The sequence below is a fragment of the Astatotilapia calliptera genome, chromosome 4, assembly GCF_900246225.1.
Source record: "Astatotilapia calliptera chromosome 4, fAstCal1.2, whole genome shotgun sequence".
In the NCBI taxonomy this organism is placed as follows: Eukaryota; Metazoa; Chordata; class Actinopteri; order Cichliformes; family Cichlidae; genus Astatotilapia; species Astatotilapia calliptera.
This window is the reverse complement of record NC_039305.1, coordinates 3,172,115-3,195,839: the sequence shown is the minus strand read 5'-3', so window position 1 is coordinate 3,195,839 and position 23,725 is coordinate 3,172,115. Positions and strand designations below refer to the sequence as shown.

Sequence of the window (23,725 nt, the reverse complement as noted above, 5' to 3'; positions counted from 1 at the left end):
TTTTTTAATAACACAAGGTTATGTTCATTTATTCATGCATTCTTTAATATTCACTGCATAGTTTCATGTGTTTGTGCCTTTGTTGTCAGTGTAAACCATTGATTTACAGTATAGGAAGAAGCTGGTTAAGAAACACAGTGCTGTGAAACAGTGTTGGGCCCCTTTCTGATGTCCTATTGTTTTGCACATTTGTCACTCTTACATGTTTCAGATCATCAAACAAATTTTTAATATTAGACAAAGATAATCTGAGTAAACACAAAATACAGTTTTTAAATGATGACTTCTTTGATTAAGTGAGAAAAATTATCCAAACCTACCTGGTCCTGTGTGAAAAAGTAATTACCCCTCTTGTTAAATCATGAATTAACTGTGATTAACCACATTTTTTGCAAAGCTGTTCAGTTTCATTAAACACGCCCGTGTTTGATTACTGTCAGACCTGTTGAATCAAGAAATCACTTAAATAGAACCTGTGTGACAAAGTGAAGCAGGCTACAATTCTCAAAAAGCTACACGTCATGCCGCGATCTAAAGAAACACCTGAGAAATAAAGTCACCGACAGGTATCAGTCTGGAAAGGGTTACAAAGCCACTCCTAAGGCTGTGGGACTCAAATGAACCACACTGAGATACATCATACAAATGGAGAAAACTTGGAACAGTGGTGAACCTTCCCAGGTACCAAAATTACTACAAGAATTACTACAAGAAGAAAGAGACAGATCAAATATGGCATCCATTTGAGAGTTCAAGGAGAAAACCACTGATGACCAAAAAGAAAGCCTCGTCTCTTGTTTCCCAAAAAATCATCTTGATGCTCCCCAAGACTTCTGGGAAAATACTCTGCAGACCGAAGAGACAAAAGATGAAGGAGGTGTCCAAATTCATAGGCTGCATCCTCCTGAGGCCGCATTTGTAGGTCGGTCACGTCACAGCGATGCGACGAAGGCTGTCCAAATTCGTAGACTCCTCCAAATGCAGCCAAAAAATGCGTCCCCCTTTTTCCCCAGATTTGAAGGATGGGTCGGGTGTATCCTTCGTGGCCCACCATATCCCAGAATTCATAGCGCCAATTCCAGGAATTCCAAGCCAATTCTAGTTTCCAACAATGGCGGCAGCTACTTAGTTTTAATGTTACTCTTATTACTCTTTCTAGGTCATAAAAAGGCGAGAATGTAGCTGTGTAAACTTCAAATATCTGCTCGGTTTATCAAGACATCACATATTTGCAAAAGTGCGCCGACGTTTTCGGAGACGTCTGTTACCCACCAGCTCGATAGCTGACCGGGGCGAGAACAGTGAACTCCCGGCTCATCGATTTCAAACCCCCCTTGGTCTTTCGCTACTCAGGTTAAACATGATATATAAGTCAAGAATTAAGGCCAGTATCCTGCTATACTTTAGATAGCAAAGAGCAGACGGCTGAGTTTATTACACTCCACCGAGACAGCTGGTGACGCAAAACTGAAGGCTAGACCGTCCAATTTCACTTCTGCTCACTTATGGTCTACCCTACCCTTCGGAGGACCCGGCCCACGTAGACTGCGAAGGCCGGGTCCCCAGGAGGATGCAGCCTATGAATTTGGACACCTCGGAAGTTTTTGGAAGGTTTGTGTCCCGTTACATCAGGCGTAAAAAAGTACCACAGCATATCAGAAACTGAACATCATGCCAACAGTAAAATGTGTTGGTGGTCGTGTGATGGTTTGGGGCTATTTTGCTGCCTCAGGACCTGGAAGACTCGCTGTGGTCAATGGAACCATGAATTCTGAAGGAGAATGTCCAGCCATCTGTTTGTGACCTCAAGCTGAAGCACACCTGGGTTCTGCACCAGGACAATAATCCAAAACACACCAGCGAGTCCACCTCTGAATGGCTTAAGAAAAACAAAATGAGGACTTTGGATTGGCCTAGGCTCCAAAGGCGATTGAAACGCTGTGACATGACCTTAAAAAAGCGGTGCACGCTTGAAAACTCCTCCAACATGGCAGAATAACAGCAATCCTACAAAGATTAGTGGGCTAAAATTCCTCCACAGCACTGTGAAAGACTAGACTTGCTAGTTATCACAAATGATTGCAGTGTTGCTGCTAAGGTGGCCCAACCAGTTATTAGGTTTAGGGGGCAATCACTTTTTTCTTTTACTCCTGAATTTCAAACACCTTCATTTAGAAACTGCATTTTGTGTTGACTTGTATTATCTTTGTCTAATATTTAAATGTGCTTGATGGGAAAACACTTTTTCACACCACAGGATGTTCTCCTGGGCTTTCAGTATGAACTCTGGAATGATGACAGATTAGGAAGAATTGGAGTACATGAGCTGGCTCCAGCCAAAAGAGAGAGAGAGAGTGCAGGGACTGTGGATCTCAGACCTGCTGCTTTAGTCACTAGTGAGCTTGTCTTTTCCTGCAACTCCAGCCTCTTCCTCCATCCCCAGGCCTGTCACTTCACTCTGCCATGTCCTCTTCAGACGAGCACTCGCTCCTTCTTTCTCTGTCTCTGCAAGTCTCCACCTCACAAACAGCACAGGGCTCATCCAGCAGCAGCACCGCTCAGTCCTTCGAGAGTTTCCGTACACAAGTAGGAATAAAGGATTCGAGTCTGAGTTCCAGCCACTGACCTTGGTTTCAGGGCCTCAAAAGCCTCCGCTGAGGCTGTGAGACCCTTCACCACGACTGCCATCACATTTTTCCCCCCCTCCTCTTCCTCTCCGTTTTCTTCCCTCTCTTATTACTGGGGATGACCTGCCTCACAGCCCTGCGCTCAGTGACCGAGAAATCCTGTGGCCCTCACCGTCCCCGTCCTCCTTGCTGCTGGTAGATTGTCTTTGTGTCTACCGGAGTGGCCTCGGAGAAATGAAGTGCCATGATCTCATCACGGCAAACCCATTGTTTTCACTCTCATGCACACTGTGTAATAGCCATGGAGATAAGGGGATGATTCAGACCTTTCACGGAAGGAAATGTGAAAAGCCTGCCTGTGAAAAAGTGAAATTACTGTTTTGATGGCTTTTGATGGCGGGGGGCATAATTGCTGGATGGAAGGAAGGATGGAGGGTGAAATACACATAGGAGATTAGTATTTCTAATACTGGAGACGATTGGTAGGAGGCCTGCAGAAGGTTATGCACGCAGTGGGTAGTTCTAATGAACCTGCCATGTACGTGGAATAGCAGATTGACTAAAATAGCTCATTGTTCTTCTTTCCACAGCAACCTTTGCCCCTCTGGATTGAAACTACATTCTTGATGGCAGCACTGATTATGATATTGTTCAATGCTCATCGCCATAGTAACGGTGATTAATTTCACATTGTTTGCGCATAACATAGTTGCCTGTGCCTTCAGGAATGGGAAACGAGCTTAAGTATTTTTGGCAACTGGCATAAGGCTCATCAGCACATGCTCACAACGGGATTACAGCCTGTCGTAATGACAGGGGCAAAGCGTAAATAGTATAAATACTCCATGGGATTATAATTAGCCTTACTCTGCGTATTTAGACACACTCAAGTGGAACTAAAACCTTATTGACTTCTGGAGACAATTTCATATTAATTGGATGCCTCTTCTTCCTCACTGCCTACTTCTTTGTTTTTTTTCCCCCCAAGCTGCAGACAAACACCGTGCTGGTGTAGTGGATTAGCATCAACCGCAGCACCAACTCGAATGTAAGAAACACCACCTTCATTGCTGGCGTTGGGGCAGACGACGGTGGTGACAGCGGAGGAGGGGGATGAGAATCAAAGGGGAGTCTGAGCAGCTTTGAAGCAGTCTATGAGGAGCAACTCAAAAGGCGCAAAGGGGGAATCGATGTTGGAGCGATAAGATAAGGCACATGCTGATGGGGAAATATCCTCCGGGTTTAGGCACAGTAGCACAGAAGCAAGGCGGACAGGGTTTCCTGGTGACGCCGCAGCACGGGCACGATGGGAATTGATGTGAATCTCGTCGGACGCCGCCACCTTTCTCGAACGCACAGTCCATTTCATCTTCCATCTCAGTATTCAGCATATGTCTTCCTCCCTCTTTGTCTCCCGCTCTCCCTCCCTCGTTTTATCTGTGCGCCGGCCACAAATTTATCCCTTATTTTCTATCCAGGAGTGGAGGGGAAAGTTGTAAAGCTAATTAAGGAGTGTGGATGCGGCAGCTCGACAGATGTGCATTGAGATGGGTGCTATTGAGTAGCGGGGATAATGGTGGGCAGCGGGGTTGTGTTGGAGGGAGCTCCTACCTGGGCGTGCATGTTAATCAGTGTGCCTGTCTGTTGAGAGCCGGGGAATTAAGGGGGAAGGGAAGCGTGTCGCCAGCCTCCAGTGAAGAGACAAGGCAGGCAAGCTGATTAAGAGCACAAATTTGCCAGTTTGGTCAGACAGGGAGATATGTGTACGGAGGAGGAAAAGGGCAAGAAAAGTGTGTATTGATTAACAGTGCCGGTGGTGGTGGAATTCAGGGGGAAAAAAAGTGGGAAGAAATCTACCTACCATTGTCAAACTAAATATTTCTCAACTCTTGAAGGCATCAAAAGACTTCAAAGGTGTAAAACATCACAAAATGACCACAGCATATATGCAGGGAGGCTGCGACGGTCGTTTGGAAATGTTAATAACTTCAAAATTTCTCCTCCCAGTGCTGAGATTTTTGCTTATGAAAACTCTTTGACAGCACTATGAACTAAAACAGGGACCCTGATGAATTACATGACATTCAGTCTCCTTCCCATCCACGTGCACTTTCAGCTGCTCAACGACAGAGGACAGAGCTCCAGCGTGAGAATGCAGGATTCCAGTCATGAAACGAGACACGACAAAGACTTTTTATTCTATTTTATTTTACATCAAAAGGCAGGAATTTCTTTCCCGTCTCTGACAGAAAACCACCGATATGTCATTCATATAAATCATTGCATATTTTTACACAAAAAAACGTCCTGCCTGGGATTTTAATTAGCCAGTGCCAATCATCATCTCGGTCTACCTTCTACTGCATCTGAGATCTCCTGCAGTATGTTGTGCAATCACGTCAAATATTCATAGGCAGGGTTCGTAATTGTGGTAATATATCTGGGTAAAGAAAAAGGGCACTGTTGCAGTCACAGTGATGCTGAGAGACATCAACATTTACATGCATATTTGATGTCAAAAAACAAGTAGTTCTGCATGTCATTTATGAAGCAACAACGGCAAACGCTCGCTGCTTTCAGCTACTTATCTTTTTCATGTTGTTCAGGTAAACCAGGACATTTTAAAGTTGGGTTAGAGAGAGAAAATTGAGAGCGAGTCCTCCACCGAGGCCAATCCAGTGCCCTATCTCACAGTTTTAGAGGGAAGTCACCCAGATCTCCACCAAATCTTAATGGCTTCTTCCCTTCCCCGCGCTCTAACGCTCCACCCGGTTTCAGCTTGGTAGATTTTGCTCACACAGAGGTGGACAGATAGCCAAACAAAGGCACTTGTCTCATGCAGTACCATCACCTTGGCAGGTAAATACAGAAGGAAATATTAGGTCAGGCCATAGCTTTAAAAACCTGTCACAGAGAATAACCGTACAGTTAGTTGATCACAAGTTAGCAGTGCTTTAAAGAAGTAGAATCCATTAATCCAGCCATAAATTTCCTTCCACCTATCCAGAGTCCCAGCTGTCATAGATTGAGGGGGTGGGGACACCCTGAACAGACCGTCAGTGGAGCACGGGCTAACGCACACACGTTCATGCTTACATTAAACCTACAGCCAATTTAGAGACACCTGTTAACCCCATGCATGTCTTCAGACACAGAGAGATGATGCAAACTGCAGTTGGAGCCCAGCACCTTCCTGCCGTGAGGAGATGGTGCTAACCACTGCACCAGTGTGCCACCTAACCCGCCCGCTTTTCAAAATCAAAGCGCGAGCAGTCCACCTTAACAATGTTTCACAGTTAAAGCTTCAGGGGGATAAACACATCATATAAAGGCTGCACAAGTTTGCAGTTGTTATTTAATTACTTTGCACATAAAGTCATTATTTTTATTAAGTATTGATGTTCTATCTGTGCCTTTTACTGTGATGGGAACACTGCACTTTCTGAATAAGTCTGAAGCAAAACTGAAGGCTGCTTGGGGGGGCGGGGGGAGAAAATGGTGTAATGATTTGGTTTAGTGACAGCTTGTGAACAGCTCAAAAGTTTTCCACACTTGAGCGAATAATAATTCACTCCTATAGATGGATTCAAAGCTTTATGCTTTCTTGCCCAGATATATGCACGTTTTTAATTAGAATTATCTCCCTTTTCACCAGCACAGCCTGATCTAATTTCTGCGTAATTGTTGTTATTTACACAGTAAAGCTTTACGGGTATTTATCGACATTTCCTTTCCCAGAGCTCAGTGCCTGCCGTTGATAATGAGTGGGGAAATTATTTTCAACACTCAGACATTATCTGTGTGTTCAAGTAGTCTTCCTTTTAATATGCTAATGCAGCTGATATAATCAGCTGGTAATTGTAAAACACTTCAAGTACAACACATTTTGTGGCACTCTCTCCTGAATGAAGAAATCACAGGCACAGTGAGCGGCGCAGAGCTGTGGTTGGATGTGCAGGGAGCACCCGCGATCCTACATGGCCCAAATCCAAATCACACAAATACTCCTATAGAAATGCGTAGGCCGGCATTAGCGCCGCGTCGCCGTGTTGGCGATACAATCGCCACCTCCGACTTTACTTTCTCATCTGGCTTTCTTTATTCTTAAAAATCCACCTTTGATTACCATTGATCCTCCCATAGAGCTGGCTCATACCTTCTATTTATGTCACAACATCTTAAATGAATCTTTTTTTTATTGTGTCTTAACGGGAATGATGAAAGAAGTGTTCTCCCCATGTCCTCCGGGGATGTTAGTGCTTTTCTGCTGGAGAGGATGGGATCCTGACTTTGTTTTTCTCCTTCAGCTGTTATTTCCCTGAAGAGAAGAAGGGGAGCTATGAGTGATCGACTCTGCCTTTATTCTCCAAGTTTTCAGGGGATTTGAAGTTATTGAAAGTCTGGGGATGGGTGACAGCTCTGAGATGTCTGTGTGATGCCTATCAGGCATGCGCCGGCCACTCCGTGTGTTCGCCTGCACCCATGCGTCACCCAGCCTGTGAGGAAGAGGGCACGGGGTCCATGTTCTCCAATACATGGTATTCTTGTGGCCAATCATTTCTGCTCACACATGACATCTCTCCCAGATTGATTTCATTCAACTGTAGAGGGCGGCAAGATCAAACAAATGTTGTTTGAAATAGCAGCGACAGTGCCGTGAGGGGGGTGGGGTCAGAGGTGGGAGGGTGCTTGCTCGAAAGATGAAGTGATGGATGGAAATGGAGAGAGAGGGAATCAGTCACCCAGTCAGCACCATGCCATGTGGTGATGTGGAGTAGCAGGAGAAGGTGCTACTCCATAAACCAACAATCCTTTCATAAACTGCTCCTTTTCACAGCGAGGTGGGTGGCGGGCGGGGCGGGAGGGACGGTCCTATTCCTTCACGATGCCTTTGAGTACCCATGCAAGGAATAATGGATGCGTAATATGGAACGACAGCTTGCAGAGTACTATCATTAATGTTGTAATTCACTTTTAGTGTTTCTACTATTGCGCTGCAACAGGAGGCACAGATGTCACCTGAATCTGCTCCTTCTAGCAGCCAGAGCGCGCCCGCTTTTCACCAGCTGTCTTGGAATGCACCCTGCCAGCCCCCCCCTGTGTGGCCAAATGTGTGCACGGGAGTGTGTGCTACGCGTGGCCCTCGCTTTGCCTTTTGAATACAAGTCAGGGTTTTTCTGCACAGACTTGTTTTTGTTACGTCGGTGCATTTAGCATTTTTGGTCCTGAAATCGTTATAAGAGTTTACAGTTTGAGTTTGAGGATAATTAATCATTTTTGTATGTTCTCTCGGGTATGGAGGGGTTTGCTCTTTTCTCATTTCTTTCTCTAATTGAGGTTATAAGATGCATGCAATGAGTTTTCACTGAACCAGAACGTTTCGCGATCCAGCCTGCTCTCGTTCCCAGGGTGTAAAATAGTGCTGTTTTGTCAAAGCCGCTGGCATCTCGCAGACAGGCACAAGGTGTCCTTTGGCGCCGGTGCCGTGACGCACCGGGTTTATGGCAATAGTTAGATGCTCCTCACTTTCCCTGTAAAGCGGCCCTTAGCTTCACATTTAAAGACACTATAAGCATCATTTTTTTCAGCGTGCAGGATTAATATTGTGAACCAAAAAAAGTAGTTTTTAGCGCCTTAGCAGAGCCAAGCAGTGAATGAAGACGAGGGAAAAATGTGAATGACAAGGAGACTAATGACAGAGAGCTGCTAAACTGGACACAAGCTGTTATCACTTATTATTTAATTGCTCCCAGGATAACTCGTATCTCTGTGACAGAACGGAGGTATTTGATGGTGTTGGGATGCACAGTCCCACCAGTGAACTGTATTTCCTCAAGGTGGGCTGGGTCGTTTATAATATAAGCTACTGTCTTTGTGGTTTGTTTGTGCTTGTTTTTCCATCTTTGTGGTGATTTTGTTCATCTTAAATGACAGGAAATATTTTCACACAGCTCGAACAATATTAGGAGTGTACAACTATTAGTAATAAGAATAATATGGCAAGTTTATATTAATACCTTTGTATTTTTTTGTTTTGTGTTCAGGCCTTGATTATTGTGGATGTTTAATATGGGTGGGTGTCACGGTCCTGGGTCTGGTTTGATTATTTAATGTTCTGTCATTTAGTGGTTTCTCGTGGTTTAGTCTGTATTTTTAGCTCATGTAGTTATCCTTCGGTATTTTGGGTGATTTCTAGTCTTTGGGTGTTGTTAATATGCCTCCCCTGTGTGCTGCGTTACGTCTAGTCATCCTGGTTTCTACGTTCATGTGTTTCCTGTTTTATTTTGACAGTCCCGTGTTAGAGTGTTGTGTTTTGCTTCCTCCCTGTCTCATGCATCAGATTAGGTTCAGCTGTGTTTCCCTTTTGTTACGTTTTCCCTCATTACCCTCCGTTTTCATTGTGTGTGTTTTCCTTTGCTCCTCGTGGGGTTGTCTGCGTGTCCTCTGCCCCCACCACTCCACATGTTTCCAGGTTTCAGGTGATATGTAATGCTTAGTTTACCCGGGTTTAGGTTTTTGTTTCTCTCAGTCTAAATTTGCTTTTGTTTATAGCTTTGTGCAGGCTCACTTTTCGTCCTTCAGCTCACTCTGCCGCCGTCTTCTGACGCTGTCTCCCTCAGCAGACGTGACAGTGGGCTTTTCAGTTTTTTTGGATGGCACTACAGCAGTGTTAGGATTTAGCTATCGATGCCATCGCCTCCAGCCCGGCTTCCTTTTCATCACGGTCATTAAACTGTTAAAAACTGCGTTCCTGCAAGCGTGCATTTCAAAAAGCTGATATTTAGTGGTGGGCGGATCAATCCAAATATCGATTGTATCGATACCAAGTCTGCATCGGTATCGGATCGATACTAGCCTGGAGAGATCGCTTCTTTACTTTAAGTGCCGCTCTTGTTTGCAATGCTGTGGTTTCGGTGACAACGAAACAGCCAGGGCGCCGGACTCGCCGCTCCTGTGTCGGCGCAGAGCAGGCACACTTTGCTCCCCCCTCCCCTTGTGTTTAGATGTTGCGCCGTCACATGACTCAGAGGCTTTGAAGGTTGTTAAGTTGTTTACATATTATTTATATTTTCACCAGTTGTTTTTGTTGTTGAGAATTTTAATTGTAATTTTTGTATTATAGTTTCTCAACAGTACTTGTTTGTTTTAATTTCTTTACTGGTTTGCGTGCACTTTTTATTTCAAATTTTTCTAATAAAAATTGATATAATTCATTTTCTATTTAATTATAAACTTTGTCCTAATTATGTCCTGGGTTTTAACTATTTAATAATAAAAAGGAAACATCACAAAAATCACTCAAGGTCATGAAAATTAATTGAGTTTTAGCAATTCAATGGCACATCCACCTTATTTATTGACGGGTATCGGTATCGGCATCGGTATCGGCGATATTGGCCCATATTTACTCGGATCGATACCAAAATATGCAGTATCGCACACCACTACTGATATTGTCTCATAATTCAGGACGGGCCACATGGACAGTCAACGTAAAGTTATATTTAGCAGTAATGAACTGCTTGTGGAGCACTATGAGCGCTAAAATAACAGAATCATTACAATGAAACGGCTGATTATTATGCATCGAGTTTATATTATACACAGCACAGTGCTGTTGTTGTAGCAGGACACAGTGTAAAGCTAGAGTGAGAGCGGTGTCTTTGTGCAGAAGTCTGTCAATCTGCAAACTGTCTCGTTTATGCCTTTTTTCATGCACCTTCACTAATCTCTCTGTGTGCTTCTGTGCACTGGTGTTTTTCCCTTCCTAACCTACCGTACGTACTTCATAAGCACAGACATATATTTTTTTTGTTGATGTTGTCGTTTCAAAAATCCCATTTATTTATTTACAAAAGGCTAAATAAATAAGCAATAATATGGATTTCATAGATATCCAGGTTCTAATTGAAAAAGGTGTGATTAGCATATTGTTTGTGTCTCATGCTTTACAGCAGGCCTGTTTGTGTTGTACAGGGACCTTTATGGAAATGAGCTCTGTGGGGTTAAAAAAAACGGAAAGAAAAGAAATCAACAGAAATGTAACCTATTTCTTTAAAAGGGGCACAAATTTACTTTGAAGATCATCCTGGCAAAACCACAGAGGAAAATGTCAGGAAGGGAGAAAAAAAAAGGGTTGGAAGAGAAAATAGCTGACTGACTCTGTAAGTGAAGCTAAGCTCAAAATGAAAAATGTTCATTATATGCCCGTCAAGGTGAAAGGAAGCCATCTCCTCGCCGCTGCAGTTAAAATGTCGACCTCTCCTTCCGCGAGGGCGAAAAGAGGAGAAATGTAAAAACTGCTGCTCTTTGTGCGATCGTGCGTGCGCGCGCACGCGTGTGAGTGACTGATCCGAGCTTAATTTCAGACAAGGGCAGCGATGTTAATGGCGCTGCTCAGTAAAATGACCCTTCCATCCATTTCTTCATACATTTTACAGCACTCAGTCGTCACATTTTCCCCTTGTCAGCAGTGTTTGTGTATCGTTGTTGTTTTGCGCGTGACCTCTGCGACTAGCGCAGCGCCCTCTCGGACCTCCGCTTGTCTCTCCGTATGTACCTGCTCATGTTAAGGCTGTTAAATTGCGCTCAGGATGCATTTTATTCAGCTGCGAGGCAGAACGTTATGGCCGACCTCTTCAGGTCACGGATGCCGTCCCCTGTGCCTCATTACTGACAATTTATATCATCTAACGTTCCTTAAAACGCTCGCCGTGTTGGCTTAGCGCTGCGGCCGTCACATGCTGCAAATTCTGCAAAAACAGAGCGGCGAGTGGGAGCTGAGCAGCTGACCACGTTTTTGACAAACATTTCAGAAACGACCTCCGTGGCCTGACTACAAATGAGCCGAAGCCTCGCGGTTGTATTTGTTGGGTTGTGCTGCTCGAGCCAAGGCCCATTACAATTTTCACAAGGAATCGATGCCAGCGTGGCCACCCTCAACTATGTGTTATGGATTACAAGCTAACCTTCCACCTCACTGTCTTATTTCCTGCAACAGCGTTGGATCTTTTTAAGGATGCGAACAGCTGCATTAAAGTTCAGCCGGTCCGTGCAGATGCCGAGTGCAGATACTTTATCCCATCCTTAGCAACCTCTCGTTCTTCTTCTTTTTACAGCCGATCATTTGGTGAGGAAAGTTTGTGTGGAAATGTGGAAATATTCTGTTTCTCGAGTGTGTGTGCATCTGAATCCTCAGAGCTCAGAGAAATGTTGCAAAATTATCACGAGCACGCCTCGCTTTGTCATTCCCTCTTTTGTTTGTTGTCCGTGGGATAGAGGAAGGTAAACAATATATCAATCCCACATTATTTACCATTAATTTTCTAAATAAAAACCTGCGACTTTAAACAGTTGTAAGACGAAAGAGTCAGCTACATGTTTCATATTTTCATGTTAAGTGGGTACATTGGTCTTGGGGCTGAGAGCCAAAGGCAGAATAGGAAAGCTGTGATGATTTATTTATTAATTTCTTTTAGTTTATTTATTCAAACTGGTAGCAAAGCAATTAACTCCACCCAGAGCAATTAAGCTTTTCTGACCTTTCTCTGGTTAGTTATGGGTCCATATAAAGTAAAAGGACAATAACTGAGCAGCATCTGCACACGCATTATTTCTACACAAGCTTCAGTTACATTTATGGGCTCAAATATAAAGGATGTTACCAATGATCACCAGATCTAACTGTGCCTGTTTATTTTGTTGCAGTAAGCGACTGGTATAACGAGTGGACTTCTGTTGTGCAACAACAAGTGATTTCTCCTCTTACCGACACCTCCGAGCTCCACCCTCTTTGACAGGTAGGATGATTTCTTGAACACAAATGCAACATTTTCACATGTGTAGCAAACAAAAGATGCAAAGCTATATTTAGGCATAAAATGGATTATATGCCGCTGTCATCATCTGGAAATTAATCAGAAAATATACAATAAAGGAAAAAGAATGAGCGTTTGTGCCTTAAAGTTACATTTGCTCATGGGGAACCAAATCTGGAAAGTAAAGGTCGTCATTTGTTAAAATTAATAAATCATAGAAATGTTCTTCGGAACGCCACCTTTATAATTTCTCATTACGTACCACATGTTTTCATTAAAAACACTCTCGCAGGTCTCCAAGTGCTATATTGACTTAAGTCACAAGCCAGTGGACAGCGAAGAACCATTTTTCTTCTTTTGCCATTTCGCGTAATGAGCCACCGTTTCCATGTTCTGTTAAAAAAACAAAACAACCTTTCTCTCGCCGGCTTGTGCAATACTCAGACGCTTAAAAGACATCCGAACAAACTCATTGGAATGATAATGTAGTTTGTGTCTGCACTTATGGTGAATATGTCGAAGCATGTCTGCGTTGCATCAAAGGCGTTGTCGTAATTTTCTTTTCAAGGGCAACTTGAAAGAGGAGTCGGGAAGAAAGTGGCGTCGGTTTCTTGTTTTCTCCTACAAGGCAGCTGGTTCAAAAGTAACCTCCTGCTTTCTGAGGGGAGAGTGGGATGATTCAGCAGGAACCCAACAGCCCATCTGACTGATTCACATTTAAACATAAACAGAAATATGGCTGCTCCAGGGAGCTCCGCAGAGGAATGGAAAGTAGCCCCAAATTTCACAGCGGCAAATCAAACGTCTTTTTATTTAACTCTTCCTTTCTGTTTTCCCTTCCTCTGCGGCTCCCCGTAGCATTGTGCACACATAACGGCACCTACTGATTGGACTTATTTGAAGCACGTACCTTGACAAAAAATGGAGAAGAGGAGATTTTCCCGTGTCACAAAGAGATTGAATGTGGTTCTCCAGAAGAGGAGGGCCTGAGAGGATTATATGGCTCAGTGGGCGCTGTATTGTGCGGGGAGTGGATACAGCAGGTACCCACCGAATCCCAGCCAAGAGACAGACACAGTGTTGCTAGGGATAATGTTGCCTCCCAGCAATTAAACTCTGGAGGTTTTGGAGTGGTTTAGGAGGAAGCTTGTTAAATTATCCCATCGCTTCTTTCCCCTCTCTCTCTCTCAGCCGCTCTGCCTCCCTGTTAAACACATTTCTTCCCCTTTTTGCTGTTTCGCTGGATGAAATCCTGAGAACTATAGGGGGAGTCATTTAGCCTTCAGTACTTTACGCTTAATTGAATTCGTTCCCTTTGGTTTTTTGTGTCTTTTTCAACCACAAATCGAACGCACGCAAATTTAGACTCAAAGTAAAAACGCGCACGCATCGTCACTCGGGGGTGGAGCATCTTTAAAAACGCTTTTGAACACGTTTGAGCCGCGTTTGATGCCTTTATGTTATTAATAGAGTCGGAGGAGGTTCGCGTTTTGACGTCGCGTTCTGTTTAACGGTTTTCTGTTTAATTGTTTCGTGTGACAGCACGGGAAAAAGTTTGAGAACAAAATGATTATGTTGGTTTCTCATTACTGCAGAATGCATGAGGTCATCAGTACAATATGCCTCCACTTTGCTTCATTAAACTGGTTCATTTAGCCTTTGGTTAAGTACATGTAAAACTTTGTGCTTGTTAGTCCACAGTATTATTTTTGTGTTTATACATCATTAGACAACAGCCTAAACTTTAAGCCCATAGCCGTGGTTTTAAATAACAATTTAACGCAGATACTGATGGTTTTATGTCTTTGACTGGACATCTGCACATTTGTTGTACTTAAGTGCAGCTACATATGAAGGTATCTACACCTCAAAGGAAGCCATCTTTCTGCTAAAACGACTGTTTTAATACAGTTTCTTTTAAAAGAAAAATAACGTAACACCGCCATTCCTATCTCTATCTCTGCCACGCACACACCGCTCTTGTCACTTTTATTGTAAGCAAAGTTACACCGGTTCCCCGACATCGTGCCGCACTCACTTTTTCTTTACTTTGCCTTTGAGTTCAACCTCCATAAAACTCCTGCCTTGGTTCTGGTTTTATGTGAAAGGCGGTGCTCACTAACTTTGACCACTGTCCCCGTCCTCGGGCAAACAAACAGCCCATTTCAAAGGTGAAAGTCCGTGGCGTTCTTCTTGAAAAAAACCCTTCTCTCATTTATTTCCAAATGTGACACTGTGCTTCCTAATACCCTTGGGACTTTTGTGTCCGTAGTTCCGGGTCGGTTCCCAACAGCACAGCAGTGCTGCGTTAACCTCTTTTCCATACCCCGACAGACACACACACACACACACACGCCGGCGTCAAAGTAACCGTGGGTAGTAGAGCCCCAAAGCTTCGTCGTCCAGGACAAATTGGTAGCAAGCGGCTCATTTACTCGGAGCCGTCATGAATGGACTGTGCCATGACTGTGTAAACAAGTGCAAAGACTCCCAAGGGCATTCCTGCATAAATAATGACTCCAAGAGATGTTTGCCATTTGTACCACTCACCGGTTGCAGACATGGGTCAGCTAGTCTCCTCTGCGGGGAGTCTTCAGTAAACAACAGCCGCTGTGTCCATTAACGACTGTGTGGAAAGTTTACCTGGTCACAGGTGCAAAGGCTGATCTCCCGGGTGGAAGGATGCGGGGAATGTGTTTGGCTTCTTCCTCTTTTGCTCTGGTAGCGTTTGGAGCCTCACAGGCTTCCTGCTTTGGTCTTTAGTATATGTTTACAAGTGTTCTTCGTTAATGTTAATATTTAGTTGGTTTGCAATCACATTGATTTCACAGAATAGGAAGAGACAAGTCTGTGGAACTAAAGTTTGACTCAAAAGTAGTTACGTTGTCCTGCGGGCATTTGAGGGCTTGTGTTTTGTCATTCTGCCGGAGTAGAGGTTTTGGTGGCAGGTGAGGAGTCACAACACCTCACATCTCCTGTCACTTTTACTGAGCGCTGGCTCGTCTACAGTCAAACAACACATGAAGCTGAGCACAAGCGCCATTTATGTTTTCAGTTTTGATCGTCTCTGAAAACTTGCTGAATTGTGGGAGCTTCGTGTTCATTTCCAACAAGTAGTTTTCAAGGTTTCTGGAAAGAGATTGAAAGAGCGTTTGGTACAATTGGTGCTCCTGATTTTCAGAAGTGTTATCTTCAGGATCTAGACCGAAGGAGTCAACACTCTGAGTTTGATTAAACCGGTCGAAACATTGTCTGCGCACCTGAGGTTGACATTAGAGGACGAGGTATTGTGGCTGTTAGCAGTGCTTTCATTATCGTCTTATTTTTGATTAAGCCTTTCAGGTGCAGCCTTGGTGTGATTGTAAATTCCTGTTGCTATGACTAAACAGCTAAATGAACCAGCTCATATTCACTTTGGAGAAATTGGAAAAATTAGAGCAAAAGGCATTTCTTCCGTTTCCAAGGACGCTCTTTAATATGTAAGTCAAATATAATAAGTCAACAATAATAAGTGAAAAATGTAACAGTGTTCAGAGTCTGCAGTTATTGTCCCCTGTTGCCGTACTGAGACTGCTCATTACTGTACACGTTATTAAACAAAATAATTAGAAGGATTAAAATGCTGTGATCCTTGTTTAGAGTAAGATAAGGAGGGAAGAACATGCTGTTACCCAAATCAAACCGGTTTATCCTCCACCTCTCGAATGCAGCTCGCCTGGGTTAGGTGTCGATTGCTGGAAGTACATCATGCTAAGCTCTACTCTGAAATGAATGCAGCAGTATTAGGTGACACCGTGCTGCCATTTAGAATGTCACATTTATAATTCTAACCTTTACACACATTAAGCATTTACCATTTGCTTGTAAAACATCTTATAAAGAACACTGGTCAATTTATTCCAGTCATTCCTCAACTACTGTTGTTGTAACTGAGAATCCCTCTTTCTCTCTCTCTCTCAATATATATGTATGTAGTATATACACAAAGCAAAAAGCCGATGTTGCTGTTTATTAGGTGAATGATGTGCTGAATTTGCATTTTTAAAACCCAATTTTGAAGCTCTATACTTCTCTGAGACGTCAGAAATTAATCAAGCATAACATTCATCTACTTAAATTAAATTTTTCAGTGCAGGATGTAAGGAAATAACTGTAATTTTGCATCTTAATTTAAAAAAAAATATATATATATATATATGTTGTACTATGTTTTCTGCTTTTTTGTAATATTGTAAATTTGAAATGCATACTGGTGGATCAGCCATTATGGATATAAAAAAATGCTTTGGGTAATTACCAATATTGTTCATTTATTGCAGTTTTTGCATAAACGACATAAACAGCCTCTCTAACCTTGATGAATGCTTTACAGCCATTAATAACTGAATGTTTTTACATTTTCTCCCTGTTAATCCTGGCAAAGCTGAGGTTCCTGTGTTTGGTCTTGAGAGCATCAGTCATTACATCACCTCCCTCACCAACAGCAAGAACCTTATTTTTGTTATTTTTGACCAAAAATTAAGTTTTGCATCTGGCGTCTCAAAGTGCATTAAATCTTGTTTCCTGCAGCTAAGAAACATTTAAAAAAAAATCAGGTTTTTATTTTATACGGAACTCTTAGTACTTTAATTTTCTTCTGTCTCTTTTATTGTAGCTCTTTTTTCCCATTATTTTTCCCATTGTTTGCTAAACTACCTCATTTAGCAAACAATGTGAAATTATTGATCAGTTTAAATATTTAAGTAAACCAAGTTGTTGCTCAGATTATGAACAGCTCTGGATTTAATGTGTGCAAAGGTGTTTAAGTTGAAATTCTTAATTTTGAAGTATTGTGTGGTGCATTCAGTGACTGAATAACTGAGAATGTTTTCACCCCTCAGCCGTGTTGCTGCCGGGCAGGCGACATAGACACGTTTGACAAGTTTGTAAATGCAAGAACTCAAGAACGAAACAACTTAGGAGCTTGAAATTGATGCCACAGGTGTAGCTACTACTTGGATGAGTTGAAATCTCAGGGACCTTGACTTCAAGGTCAGAGGTCGCTGGTCAAGTTCGCTGAAAATCTTGTGAATGCTATGAGAACAATGCGACGATCTACTAGGAGGCTAAGTGGTACCACTGACTGCCACCAGTATTTTACATGTAGCTAACATAACAAAGGTCTACCCTGACTGAGACCACTGTAGCGTGGTCACATCCAGCCAGTGTTCACCTTCAGGGTGGCTGATAAAAATGCATTGTGCTGAATTTTTTTACCATGTGGTGCAAGAAGTAGTGACAAAATGAGACACAGAGGTGGTGACACACAGAGTGACTACAGTGCATTGCTATAATTTACAATGATAAAGTGTTTATGGGAATTACAACAGGAAGGCTGAAATAGCAGTTATACAGACAGCTGACAGTGTTACAGTAACTTCTAGATCATTTATCCACCCCTATACTTTGATATTTGTTACAGTATGAAACAATTGTTGTAGATTACAGGAAGTACACTTTAAAAAATGAAGGAATAAAAAATATCAAATCTAGCTGCCAACATCTTTGCTGTGGTTACACTTTCCAGTTATATGTCAAAACCTTTTTAATCATTTTATAGCATAATGTCAGCGTACTGTGGACAGGTAACTCACTTTTAAAGTTGCACACAATATTGTTTAACATGCATATTTTTAAACATCTTTATATCTGTAGGCGAGTAACAAGAGTTCTGTTTGCAGTCTGTTTTTAGTCCAAGTATTGTGGGGTTGGTTGCGTGCAGGTAGACAGATGTGAGGTCTTTTTCGGGATATTTGCTTTCTACACCGGAAGCCCCAAAATATTTGGCATCATTGCCAGAGGCTAAGCCAGCAGACAATAGCCAATGGCTTGCTAGATCTTCTTGCGTTGTACTGAAGTGGAATATTTGTTCCGATAGTGGCACTGGATAAAAAGTGCAGGATACATACTTCTGAGCCACGTATCTGCTAATTGCTGACGTATCTGGCAGTGGACAGTGCTTGGTGTCCTTTAAACGCTGTTACTCACAGGATGTTAATGCAGCTGCAGAAACTCTGCAGTCTGCTGTGTTTTTAGTCAGCCACCCAGTCTGCAAGCAGCACTCCCAGTTGTGTTGCATAATTGTGTGGCATATAGGTTTCCGCTCCAAGCGTGGGTTTGACGGAGAATGGAAAGCAAGAGGATGTGTTGGTGGGAGAGAGGGGACGACATAAAGAGAAAGACAAAGCAACACCCACTCCTCATTAGCTTAAACATTGCGTGTGTCTGTTATCCTGTAAGATAACATTTGAAGAAGGAGGAAAAGAAAACGGAAGCCCACATCTACTGCGCAGCAACATGGGATAGAGATATAAAACAAATCTCCACACTTAGGCTCTGCCATCTGTTCATCTTGGAGAATACCATGCTTTGCAACACTTTTTTCTTCCTCCCGCCTTTGAGAAGCCATCAAGCTCTCTGAGAAAACAGCTTGACAAAGTGACATGCCTGCATGCCAGCCCTGTGGCTGCATGTTTTCTTTTTCCGCGCCTCCTTCAGACTTTTACTTTTTTCAGATAGTTTTCATATCTAAATCCAGGTTTTGATAGCATATGCAAAACACAATGTGACATAATACAATTTGAGCTCCATGTGAGAAATGGGATTATCTTGGTCATGATTGTCAGCTCTGTGTTACAGTAATCACTTTCTTCCAGGAGGAAAGACGTGACTCACTCACAACTTGACCTGCTGTCATTATCTATTCACTCTGACACTATTTATGCATTTGGCTCGATATTTTGTTTTCCTTCAGGTGAAGTAGAAATGAATTTGGAAATAAAATAAATAAATGGTGAAAAAAATGAGTAATCCCCCTGCAAATTGGAACAAGGAGTAAATCCCACCGGCAGTAAATCCTCCACTGTTTCTATCGCTCTAATTCTCTCTCAAAACGTTGTTTGGATGCTTCAGAGGAAGTGGTCGATCGTCACAGCGGAGGCATGTCACAGGCTTCTTCTCTGCACTCTCCACAGCGAGACTCCTCAAACGCCTCGGTGGTCTAATTGATACAGAATGTTTCCCAGGTCTCTAGAGGAAGGTCATATCATATAAGTGCAACACTGCAGAGACCCCTGCCATATAGCAAAGGCACAACGAGTGACATTATAGATCTTAAAGGGAATATATATCTATATCTATATATATATCTATATCTATATATATCAGAATCAGAATCAGAATACTTTATTGATCCCTGGGGGAAATTATTTTTTGTTACAGTGCTCCATTTTAAACCAACATTAAGACAAGACAGACAATACGCTAACTAAGAATAGTACAATATATACATATATATACATACATACATACATACATACATACATACATACATACATAAGTCACTTATAAATAAATATTTGGAAAAGAAACATGTGTAGTTGTAGCAGCAAACAGTGTGTTAAGTGGATGCGTTGTACAGGGAGATGGCCACAGGCAGGAATGATTTCCTGTGTCGTTCAGTGGTGCTTTTCGGTAATCTCAGTCTCTCACTGAACGAGCTCCTGTGACTGACCAACATGTCATGGAGTGGGTGGGAGGTGTTATCCAACATTGTCTTTATCTTGGACAGCATCCGCCTCTCCGACACCACCTTGAGGGAGTCCAGCTCCATCCCCACAACATTGCTGGCCTTACGGATTAGTTTATTAAGAGTGTTGGCATCTGCGACCCTCAGCCTGATATATATATATATATATATATATATATATATATATATATATATATATATATATATAGATAGATAAACTTGTTATGCTAGACTAGGTCTGACCAGACCAGAAATTAAGCCTGACCAGTTACATAACAAAATCAAAATATAAATTACACGTATATCTTATGGTTAAAAAAAAAAATGTTAAGCACGTAATAGTTTCTTACTCATCTTAGACATGCTGCTATCAGATATATTGAAAATACTAGGCTATGAAAATCTGACACATGACCCTTATTTCATTTTACACAGCTGTCACGGTCATTTATTAGTCGCATTTTCAACAGCGCTGCAGCTTAAAAGGCTCCATCATCATGTATGATCCATGATGATCATTTTGGAGACATTAATGGTGTAAATAGTGATGATTGCAAATTGATAAACAGCTTGATAAATGGCTAGAGTCACACCAAGGACCATGTGCAGGGAACTTGCAAAAGGTGATCTTGTTGTTTTGAAGAGTAGGTCTGTGACCACCCGCAGCATCTCTAAAAAGACTTTGCTGCATGAAGACGGCAATAAAACAACAATAAGCCAGAGACTTATTGAGTCAGTCTGCTGTCATTTTGCAGTTAGTGAGGTAATTAACTCTGATAAATCAGCAAAGTTCACAAAAATCTATTGCTGTCTGTTGCGAACGTGTTGCTGCCTACATGCACATAAATTCACATTAACTGCTTGCACTCAGTGTGCATTTAGAGTCTCAGATCTGAAACAGAAATCCCTCCACTAACAGTGTCAGAGCTCCTGCAAGGATGGAGATTCACATATGCACTCAGCAAGCTGGCTTTTATATAAGAATAGAACCAGAGTAGAGTCCCTATCGCGAAGAGACGAATCCAGACGAGTTGCGCTCAGCGGCAGCCTGATTCCGGCTGATTTTCACAATCTGTTTGCATTTAATTTAATTTGGATGACCAGTCTGTCTGAGAGCGACTGCAGTCAGTCCGAGTCGGACCGCAACTGTATGGCGAGACGTTGCCTCTCAACAGGTGCCCTGCGAAGTCGGTCTCCGACACCAAACTCTTTGTTTCCGAGTTGCGAGGAGGTCGCCTGCCTGCATTCACTCTAGTTTGAGTGAGCTGAGAGTAAATACTCATTAATTATTTACTTGTTTTGGTTCTCAGTGTTCGGGAGGATATGTAGACAAATGTGACAGAGCTTAGAACTCAACCTCAGGATGGCTGCTGTGTGGCCCAAACGTCTGAGGTGTAGAAAGGTGATTTAGCCAAGGTTCTGTGTCAGGAACAAATACAGGTATTGTTCTTGTAAGAGCTCGAAACCTTCATGCTGGGGAGACTCACCTGTGGATCCTGCTGCTAAAGGCGAGAGGCTGCATGTCATTAATAATCTCAGACAAAAGAAAACACAAACAACTAAAAGCAAAAACGTGCTGTTTGTCTAAACTGGGTTACATTGTTTTTGAGTCTAACCAACAACCTCCGTGTGTGTGTGTGTGTCATGATAGCTGGTAGCAGGATAGGCATAAACCACAGGGAGATTGTTGGGGGGGGGGGCTATAATTTATTTCATTATTTCAATGAATTATGTATGTCTTGTTCTTGGTATAATGGTCTAATTGTGCCTATTGAAGTTGCGCTTCATCTTGAATTTAAATAATTCATCATTATGATTATTATGATTGATGATCATTAACCTGTTTTGGTGCCCCCTTCGGCACTTGGTGAGCTGCAGTAGCACTGCTTTAGACTTTGACCTATAATTACTACCAAATTACACACTTTTTGTTTTTTTTTAGGAAACTTTTTTTTGTAAATTTAGGAAGAGAAAACTGAACTTGAGGGGTTAAAACGGTCTTGATGTATTCATTTCTGGAGTGGAAGAGGAATATTTGAATCACATTTCTTCCTGATTGCCATGGATTAAGTGGAGCAAGTGTCTCTCTGTGTTTTGGGCATTGGTATCTGGGCGAGATAGCCGAGCCTGTGCCAATAGGTGACACATGGCCGGCTATGCATCATTTTATGAGTGTTTGGCTAGAGCCTCATCCTCTCTCCACGGCCCCTCAGCCTGCTTCTACAACCCGTAAAGAGGACATCCATCAGGGCGATGTAATTTGCCATGCAGTCAAGCTTCTCTGCTAATACAATTTGTTAACCAGTTGTGGTGTGTGTGTGTGTATATGTGTGTGTGCGTGCAGTATATGGACTTTCTTCTTATTTTTATATCCTTTTTCACAAACACTGATTATCACAATTACCTTAATAGCTTTTTAGCTTTTTGTTTTATTTAAAAAAAAAAAGACTTTTAAAAAACTAGAATGACACTTTTGATCTCGTTGAACGTGGTTTCGATGGAGGGAGCTCTGAGCACCAAACTCAGAGGCGTAGTGGTAATTTGGAGGCTTTACTGGTGTTCCTTGGCTGAGAGTGACATGGCAATCTGTGATGGCCGGCACTATGTACTTCACACTCCAAACTATTTGTTGCTCGGTGACATTGAGGTGACCCAGAAAATTCTATGTCATTAAATGCTTGGAGGAATTTTTTGCTGCTGACCACACTTTGTTACCAGCTCAACAACACGCTGCTTGTTTCTCTCTCTGGAGTGTTGAGTGTCATCTCGCCGCACGTCCCGCAGTAATGAAATTCTGCAATTACCGGGATCTCTAGGAATTGGAGAATTTCCTGTTCCTTTTGTTTTCTTCCCGCTTCCCCCAGTGTTGCATCACAGTCGCAGCTTTACACCGAATGCTACCAAATGGGTTTCCTAGATACCCTCGCACAATGCAGTTTAATTCTGGTTACACAACACTAGATGTCACTCCAATGTTCTGATATTAGTTTGATGTGACTGCATTTGCCCACAACCTAGTTGGACATCCCTTTTCGCCTTTTAGTGCATTTCCACACATCAGCTCGCACGCTTTCATATCAAATTGTATCACATAGGCCTACAGTTAACCACGGATCAAAAGCTCGCGTCACCCGAGTCGAAGATGCCGTCTCAGATAAGCAGATTTAAAGTGTGTGTTGTTTTAGCAGAAAGCCGAAGAGGGGTTAGTGCTTCGGTGTGATCCTGGGTCTCAAGGGGAGGCTCCCGCTTGTCAGAATGTGCTGTTGCAGGATCTTCCTGATGAAGTCATTAAGAAGTCATTAAGAAACCATTAAGAATCATTAAGTCGGCGAGGTGGCACTCCAATGCGCACACAGCGAAGCGCCAGGCATCAGGAAAACTTGTTAATCACGCAGTTTATTTGTTTCCCCAGTGTGAGACTGTAAATACTATGACAGTGTGTTGAAGTGTGCATCCTAATGAAAGTCTGTATTAGCTCCTCTGCCAGTGTGCGAATGCCGTCTCCAGAGGGGCCACTCTCATCATCACACGATGGTTGCCTCCTTGCCAGCTAACTCTCTAAAGCAATAAACAAGAGCACGCGTTTCTGATTCTGTTCACTCATTTTTCCCTTAATCGCCCAGGTGGCTGATTTATAAAATGGCAGCAATATCACGGTGTGCTCTGCGTTGTTTTTGTCCTTCCCGGTGCAGTCTAAAATGCGCGTGCGGCTC

At 42.6% G+C, this 23,725-nt stretch overlaps 1 protein-coding gene across 2 annotated transcripts in view; it reads left to right on the top strand.

Moving 5' to 3' along the window:
• LOC113020226 (RNA binding protein fox-1 homolog 3) overlaps positions 1-23,725 on the top strand; it is a 421,260-nt gene that overhangs the window by 78,190 nt on the left and 319,345 nt on the right. For both annotated transcript variants that reach the window (XM_026164003.1, XM_026164001.1), the window contains one exon: positions 12,336-12,427. The gene's annotated coding sequence lies outside the window, so the exon portion shown is untranslated. The remainder of the gene's footprint in view (positions 1-12,335; positions 12,428-23,725) is intronic.